At 32.6% G+C, this 8892-nt stretch overlaps 1 long non-coding RNA gene across 2 annotated transcripts; it reads left to right on the forward strand.

The window, feature by feature from the left end:
- Positions 1–2291: 2291 nt before the first annotated feature.
- On the forward strand, positions 2292–8200 carry LOC120085374 (uncharacterized). Of its 2 annotated transcripts, XR_005483909.2 has the most exons (3): positions 2292–2387; positions 6758–6871; positions 7783–8200. It is a non-coding gene; the product is annotated as an uncharacterized LOC120085374 (long non-coding RNA). The 2 variants fall into 2 exon arrangements; XR_016531880.1 differs by lacking the exon at positions 2292–2387 and having other exon boundaries at positions 2398–6871.
- The last annotated feature ends 692 nt before the right edge of the window (positions 8201–8892 follow it).

Below are 8892 nucleotides of genomic sequence, written 5' to 3' on the forward strand. Positions count from 1 at the left end.
AACTAATTAAAACCAAATCAATCAAGCGTGCTAAACATTAATCAAGATTAGAAAACCAACCTTAACTAAACTATATGTTATTAATTCTACTCGGTTCTCAGTGATCATATTGAATTAAAAATCACATGCATGAAGATTATGATTCCATTGTTCTTTGAACCGAGGTTGAACATGCATTGCTAAGGTCCAAGTCCAGCCTATAAACCTAAGCATTTACACTAAATCCTATGCTACCGAGGTGATTTCAAACATTGACGAACATTAGAGAAAGGCATGAGCTTGAAATTAACTAGCAAAGATATGCAAACATGATAGGTTCGTCAATCCAAACATAAATGAAGATCTAAATTAGATCAAAATTCAAAGAAAGCATGAAATTTAAGAAGGTTAAATCCAATCAAAGAAATCTCAAGAAAATTAACATAGAACCTCTTACTCAAAGAAAGTAGAATAATTACCTCTTAATTCATAGACAAATCAAGAAAGATCATCCAATCCGCCAATTGCAACCTAAAATTAAATATAAATCTAACCTACTGATTCTGAAAATACAAAGAGGAAGGAAAAAAATCAAGCCTCTACTTGGCTTCCATAAGTTTCAACATCCTCCCCAAAAAAATCAGCATAAAAATTTGACCTAAAACAAAGAGAGATTAAATAGAAATCAGGCTAGCATTGCAACGCTCTTGTTGATAGTGACCTTCGAGCGCTGGCGTGGCGTTGCAATGTTGCTGTGACACTCACTTGCGATAGGTGCGTGCGCGTGAATGCTTGGCGTTTCGTTAATCTTCGCAGTATTGCAATGCTAAGGGTAGCGTTGCAACACTGCCCTATAAAGGTTTTGCCTCTCAGCATTGTGCAAGCATTGGATTTATATATGTATGAGGTTGCGACGCTCCAAACAGGGACAATTTGGTCATTTCCTTTCATTTGGAGTACAGATGCTCAAATTACCTCCAAATTGCTTCAGATTAATCTAATTTCTCATCAAATAGTCAATTTTACCTCTTTGTTGCCTGGTACCTACAAAATAAGATAATTAACACATAAAATCCATTAACGAGCCTAAATTAAGCTAGAAATTATAGCTCTTTTTGAGAACTATCGATTAAAATATATATATATATATTTTGTATTATAAATATGTGACAAAATAAGGTATTAGCATAGGAAAAGAAATTGTTAAACATTTAGCAATTGTTTTAGAAGATTAAGATGACTCTGATCAAGTGTAGCGACTGAGGTACGACATTATTTGTTAATTATATTGTTCACTTATTTTTTATGATATTATTTGTTAATTATATTGTTTACTTATTTTTGTATGACATTATTTGTTAGTTGTATTTTAAATATAGGAAGAATACTCACAGCTAAGGACAAGATGATGTCGAGAAAAGAGGACGAACAAATTTATGACTTTGGTTGTTGTATAAGACATTTGAATTTATTTTACTTCAAACTTTTATTTAAATTTTATTTAATATGTGAACTTGTAGAATTTGATTCATAGATTTATGTATTTGTAGAATTTGAGCTTGCAAATTTATAAAATTTGACATGGATTTATGAGCTCGAGAATTTGTAGAATTTGTTTATTTTATTTTATGGATTTGTGTCTATTAAATTTTGTCTATTTTTTATGACTCAAATTAAAAAAAAATATATGTGAGATCTAAAAGAAAAAGATAGGAAAAATGTGGAAGAGGACTCATTTCCCTAATTGGGAATACTCGCCCCCGTCCTCACCATCCCGCCCTTGTCCCCATCATGGGGTGTGGGAATGAGGGTAAATTCCCTTCGTGGGGACGAGGATGGGGAACTTCCCACCCTCGCCCAGGTCCCGTTGTCAATCCTACCACCGGGTACACAATCCTTAAGATGTAGGTGATATATATTGCATCAAACTGGGTTATAATATTTGTAGCTCACTATCTCTATTGTTAACTTTTGATATTAAGTTGTCCTTTTTTTTTTTTTTCAATAATTATGTTACAATATCATGTGTGACATTTGAATTATGTGTTATATCCATTTTATTTTTCCATTAATAATTTGAAGGCTTAGGTCTGTCTTTTTTACAATGTTTTATTTATTTATTTATTTATTTTTTTGAAAATTTGTACCAAATAATACAAACAAGAAAATAACCTTAAAATATAGTCCACATTTAAAATATTTGCTAATATGGTAAATATTGACCGGTCAAGCTATGAATTTTTTAAAATTCCAAATTTACCCTTAATTACACATCCGGCTATTAAATTTCCTTTTATTAACTTTCCTTTTTTGCATTTCCCTTTTCCTTTTTTTTGATCTACCGAGTTCTGCGTCTTTGTTTTCCTTCTACTGCTTCCTCTTCGATTCAATCTCCATGTCTTTAGATTGTGAGTTCGTTTTCCTTTTCTCCCTTGCATCTTTGATCGTGATTTTTTTTCTTTTTTTTTGATTTGGCTTTTCTTTTTTTCTTTTTCTTTTTCTTTTTTTTTTTTTTTTTTTTTAATTTCTTCAGCTTATTCTATTTTTTCCCTCTTTTTTTAAGATCCTAATGATTTCTTTATCTCATTGTGAGCAAAGTAGATTGTGAGGGGAGTTTGTTTTGCTTTCATGAATTTTTGCTTTCTTCATCATGTTCTTCACTTTTTATTTTTTTTATTTTAAGGTTTGATCGATTAATTAAGATATTGTGTTCTTTAATCTTTTCTTTAATGATTTTGAGGTTTTCGTTCTTCACTCTTTTCTTTGTTATTTTGTTTGATATTTGTAGAAACATATCAATATATTTTGATGTTTGATATTATGGCTACCTTTGGCTTTTTGTTTGTCATTTATGATTTTTATGCAATTTTCACTATATTAGCTTAGGGTTTAAAAGCTGCTATTATCAATAGGAACATATCAGTTGGCTATCATTGATAGTGACTACGACTAATATAAGACATGCTTAGTTATAGACTTGTATCAGTGATAGTGATAGATTTATATTTGCTTTTGATAGATATTAGAACTATTGGTATTGTTATTCACGAGTTTTTGTTTTACTTTCACAGGAATTTTAAGACATGGTTATTCTATCAGTTTTTTTCATATTGAAATATGGACTAAAAAACATTGTTATGTGAATTACAAATCTACTGGAGTTTTAGTAGATGATATAATGATTTGTAAAGATTTTGTGGGTTTAATGGTGAAGGAAATTTGTTTGATTGCATCTACTTCTTCAATAGAACTTTCCACTTTATTAGATTTTTTTATGAATGAAGTTGAAATTCGTGAAGATAAGGATGTAACTTGGTTTTTGGGTTTAGTTAAGGAACAAAATACAAGACATTCGTTGGTTGCTCATATTACTAGTTCGTGTTTGGAACTATCTTCTAATGTTGTTTCTAGTGGAGCTAAGAATTATTTGTCTGTTGTTCCTTTTTCAATGTCTATGATTGATGATGGAAATTTTCAAGTGATTATGGATATACATATTGCTCGTGATTTGAAAGAAAATGATGTGTTTGCTAGTAAAGAGATTTTATCACAATATTTATACTTGATAGCAGTTAAGAAGAATTTTGAATTTAAGACTATAAGATCAAATTCAAGAGCAATGGTGCTTCGATGTGTCCAAGATAGTTGTCAATGGTCTGTGAGGGTATCTAGTTACAAGCGTAGAACCACCCGCCTTATCCCTGATGTGCCACTCTAGGTGTTTGGTTGTGTTGTCTTTGTTCATATACACGGTCCAAATCGCACGAAGTTTACCTCTCGTGCTCAGAAATATGTGTTTGTTGGGTATCCTCTTTACCAACGTGGATATAAATGCTACCATCCACTTTCTTGAAAATATTTTGTTTCCATTGATGTTACCTTTCTCGAGGATCAGCCGTTCTTCTCAGTTAGTCATCTTCAGGGGAAGGATTCTAGTGAAGAGACTAATTGGTCCATTTATTCAGTACCCTTAGAGTTATCTCCTGAATCTGAACCTGTCGAATGTGTCCTTCCCACCAATCAAGTCCCGTGGATAACATACTATAGGAAGAATCTCAGGAAGGAAACAGTGCCACCTGTCGTTTCTCCGGCTCTGGTCCATGAGTCTGACCCAGCATAAGCTCTAGGTATTTGTATTCTTGCCATTAATGATATTGGTACTTGTGCTGAGACTGATACTTGCAGAGTGGGTTAAGATGAAAAAGGTGTTAACGGTGCTGCCAAAGACACCATGGGAAATGTAGAGACAATTGAAAATAACAGTGCTGAGGAAACGACTCTAGAGAATGAAAGTGGTACTAGTGAAGATGAATATGTGAAAGGTTCTTTAGAAGATGAACCCCTAAAGCAGACAACCGAATATGGTGAAAAACTAGACAAGATGGACAGCCATGACGTTTCTCTCCATCTTTCCATTGCCTTGAGGAAAGGCATTAGATCTTGTACAAAGTATCCTATGCACAGTTATATGACGTACAGTAACCTGTCACCCGAGTTCAAGGCTCTTACTACCAATCTATATATAGTGATGATACCAAGTAGCATACATGTAGCAATGGAGACTCCCGAATGGAAGGCTGCAATTATGGAAGAAATGAGGGCTCTTGAGAAAAATAGGACGTGGGATCAGGTTGTTCTCCCCGAAGTACATAAGACCGTTGGATGCAAATGGGTCTTTACCATAAAATACAAGTCTGATGGGACGATTGAAAGATATAAGGCTATACTGGTTGCCAAAGGGTTTACTTAGACCTTTGTAATAGACTACCCTGAGACCTTCTCTCCCGTGGCCAAGCTTAATACTGTCATGGTGTTGTTGTCTATTGCAGTGAATAAAGATTGGCCTCTTCATCAACTGGATGTAAAAAATGTATTCCTTAATGGGGAACTAGAAGAGGAAGTCTACATGAGTCCTCCCCCCAATTTCATGAGTCAATTTAAGCACCGACTTTGTAGACTGAAGAAGTCACTTTATGGGTTGAAACAATCTTCGAGGGCGTAGTTTGACAGATTCATCATCTTTGTTAAAGCCCAAGGGTATAACCAATGGCACTCAGACCGCACATTGTTTACAAAGAAGTTAGTTCCAGGGAAGATTGCAGTCGTCATTGTTTATATCGATGACATTGTTTTATCTGGTGATGATGCAGTTGAAATTATGAGACTTAAAATGAAAATGGCCAAGGAGTTCGAGATTAGACCTGGGAAAGTTGAGATATTTCCTCGGGATGGAAGTGGCTCGATCAAAAAAGGGTATTTCAGTTTCTCAACGGAAGTACAGTTTTTACTTACTCAAAGAGACAGGTATGATTGAGTGTAAACCTATTGATACTCCTGTGGAGTATAATGCGAAGCTTAGTAATAAATATAGCATAGTTCCCGTCAACAAAGGAAGATTCTAACTACTAGTTGGGAAGTTAATATACTTATCCCACACTAGACCCGATATATCCTACGCAGTGAGTGTTGTCAGTCAGTTAATGCAAGTTCCCTATGAGGAACATATGACGACCGTTGAGCGCATTTTATGATATTTGAAGGCAACTCCTGGTAAGGGCTTAATGTTCAGGAAGTTCGATAAATGCTGTATTGAAGCTTACATCGATTCTGACTGGGCAGGTTCTGTGGTTGATAAAAAGTCAACGTCTGGGTATTGCACCTTTGTCTGGAGTAATCTGGTTACTTGGAGAAGTAAAAAAACAAGGAGTTGTAGCCAGAAGTAGCGCTGAAGCTGAGTAAAGGGCCATGGGCTTAGAAATGTGTGAAGAGATCTGGTTAAAAAAGTTTTGTCAGATCTCCATCAAGACAGTGAACTTCTGATGAAACTGTTTTGTGACAATAAAGCGACAATAAGTATTGCGAATAATCTGGTTCAACATGATAGAATAAAACATGTGGAGGTCGATAGAAATTTCATCAAGGAGAGACTGGACAATGGAAGCATATGTATTCCCTATATCCCTTCAAATCAACAAGTCGCGGATGTCTTCATGAAAGGGTTGCTTAGACAAAGTTTTGATTATTGTGTTAGCAAGTTAGGTCTTATTCATGTCTACGCCTCAACTTGAGGGGGAGTGTCGAAAATAATGGTTTAACCTAGGGGCATTTTTGTAATTTACTATGCCCCTAGGCTTCCTATTTGTCTATTTATTGATGGTCTTCTTGTATTCATTGCATCAGAATAATAATAAAAATCAGTCTTCTATCGTGGTTTTTTCTCCCTGTTCTAGGGGTTTCCACGTAAAACTCTGTGTTCTTTTCTTCTCTCTTTTTCATCAAATTTTTAAATTCTTCTTCAACTTATTTGTCATCTTTCTCTTCTATTTCTGAATTGAATTTATGTTTCCCTTATTTGCAAAAGATGTATATTTTGAATTTTGATTTAATTTTGAATTCGTGCATAATGTTTGGTGTAAGTTCTCATTCTATTTCACATTCTATTTCTCATTCCTAGATATGCAAGTTAAATATATAAATTGATTATTCTTGGTCTCTTTGATTTTCAGAATGCTTAAACAAAGTTTTTTTCAAAGTAAAATATTTTTGGAAATTTGCACTAAATTGTGTTGTTGGATATGATATTTTTACTTTTGTAATTGAAAATGTTTTAAGAATCGTCATATGTTTTCATGTGTGTTATATTTGATTGCAATAGAACAACAGTTGGATTTCAAAATCCAGTAGCTTTGTCTTTGTGGTGTAAATTTCTTTTCTACATTGAGATACTTACTTTTTGGTTTGTTTGCTTAGATAAAGGTTTGTTCATGTTTTTTCTTAGACAAATACAAACATAGATGAGGATTATATGTTTCATGTTTATGTATTTTTCTGCAACTGAGCTTGAGAGGAGCCTATCAAGCCTAGAAGACCAACTATAGTGGCCAACACAAAAGTACGCCTCCCTATTATCATTCTCTAAATTTACTTTTATTATGTATGTCTTCAAACTTTTTCTATAAATGAATTGATATGATTATCTTGCAGTTATGGTAGTAATAGATTCGTTTTTAGGTTTATAGTTAGTGTACTAGAAGACTTTAATGAATGTATTGAAAATAATGTTGGTGATAAGTTGTCTTTAATTTTAATATTGAAACATGTGGCTTATAAATAGTTTTGTGGTTAAGTTCATGGCTTCGTGTTTTTAGTTTTGTCTTTGGCCTTGACAACAAGTTCCTATTGATATTATTGGTTGTTTGGTAGTCATTGGTTTATTGAAAAAGAGAGTTGATATTATGTTAATGTCTTTATTAGTGAGTTTTGTTATGGTTGATAGTCATGTTGTTTTTGGATTTATCATTAGTGTGCTAGAAGACATCAATGAATGTAGTGAAAATAATAGGTTGGTGATAAGTTGATTTTAATTTTAATATTGGAACATAAGGCTTATAAATAGTCTTGTTGTTGATAATTCACCGCTTCATGTTTTTAGTTTTGTCTTTGGTTTTGATATCAATTTCTTATTTCCATGCTTGGGTTGTTAAATTTTTAAATTTTTCATGGCTTAAATTGTTAAAATTGTTCATGGCTACTATAGCCCAATTTTGTACTAGTGTCTTTTTCTCATAGATTTGACAAGCTTAATTGTTTGGTTTCATAAAATTTGTTTATGGTTTTCATTAAGTTATTTGAGTTTGTAAATTTATAAATTTTTCTAAAGAAATGAAGAAGAAATTTTAAAATATCTTAGTTAGTAAAAACACCATGATAAATAATCTATTGAACTTTTACAGTGATGTTTACTTTTTAACTATAGTTTTCGATATGCTAAGAAAATGCATGTTTTTTTTTTTTTTTTTGTAGGAAAATCCTCCAGATCAGCAAGATTTTGTTGGTATGATGAGATTTAGTTGCGCAATTATTTTAGTTTAGTTGCATGATTATTTTAGTTTTTTTCTTTTCTTTTTGCTGGATGTATCTATATAACCCTCCAAAGTAGACAACCAACTCTCTAGATCTTCAGACTTTAGAGTTTTATGTATATATTGGTCAATAACGTGTTGATAGGTTAGTTAAACAATTTGTCACTTTCTTTGTTATGAATTAGTTAATTTTGGTGTTTGTTTAAAGTTGAGTTGTATATATAATAGTAATTAAGAATTTATTTTGTGCATGTACCGATAAAAGAAAAATATTATTGATTTGCACATTCTTAAGGAAAAAAGAGTATATATGTATCTTTTTTTTTTTTAATAACAAAACCATGATAGACATTTAGTTACAGACAGTTATCGATAAAAAGTAAGTGAAAACCGACATTAAAGATAATGTTCAATGTCGGTTGAAAACCGACATTGAAGATAGTATTCAATGTCGGTTGAAAACTGATAATAAAGATAATTGGCATTGAAATCTTGGTTATCAACCGATATTAAAGACCTTTTATAATACGATCTTCGGTGTCGATTTTCAACCAACATTGTACCCTTATGATGTCAGTTTTAAACAAACATTAAAGCCCAGTTTTGTAGTAGTGCTTATACAATTGATAAGTTTGAGTTTTATATGAAACGGATGGAATCGACATATCCTACTATTCGGGAATATCTCAGTAAAGTTGGTTTTGAGAATTTGGCATATGCATATTCTAGGAGAAGAAGGTATAATATCATGACCACAAATATTTCGGAGTTCTTGAATAATATTTCGCATAGAGAGTTCTTTGTTGCATCGCTACTTGATTCCATTCGAGAAATACTTCAAAATTGATTTTAAGAAAAAAGGTCAATCTGCATTATCAATGAAGATCGTTTTGACTAATTAGATAGATTCTTAGTTACGAGGGCAACACAGTCAATTAAGAAGTTTCAAGGTACAAAATTAACAATTAATGTAGAAGAAATCACTAATTTCAATTTATCAGTGATAGCTTTGTGATTGATAACATGTTATCAGTGATAGAAACAATCACTG

This window comes from Benincasa hispida, chromosome 9 (genome assembly GCF_027475165.1).
Source record: "Benincasa hispida cultivar pf3 chromosome 9, pf3_genome.v1.1, whole genome shotgun sequence".
NCBI lineage: Eukaryota > Viridiplantae > Streptophyta > Magnoliopsida > Cucurbitales > Cucurbitaceae > Benincasa > Benincasa hispida.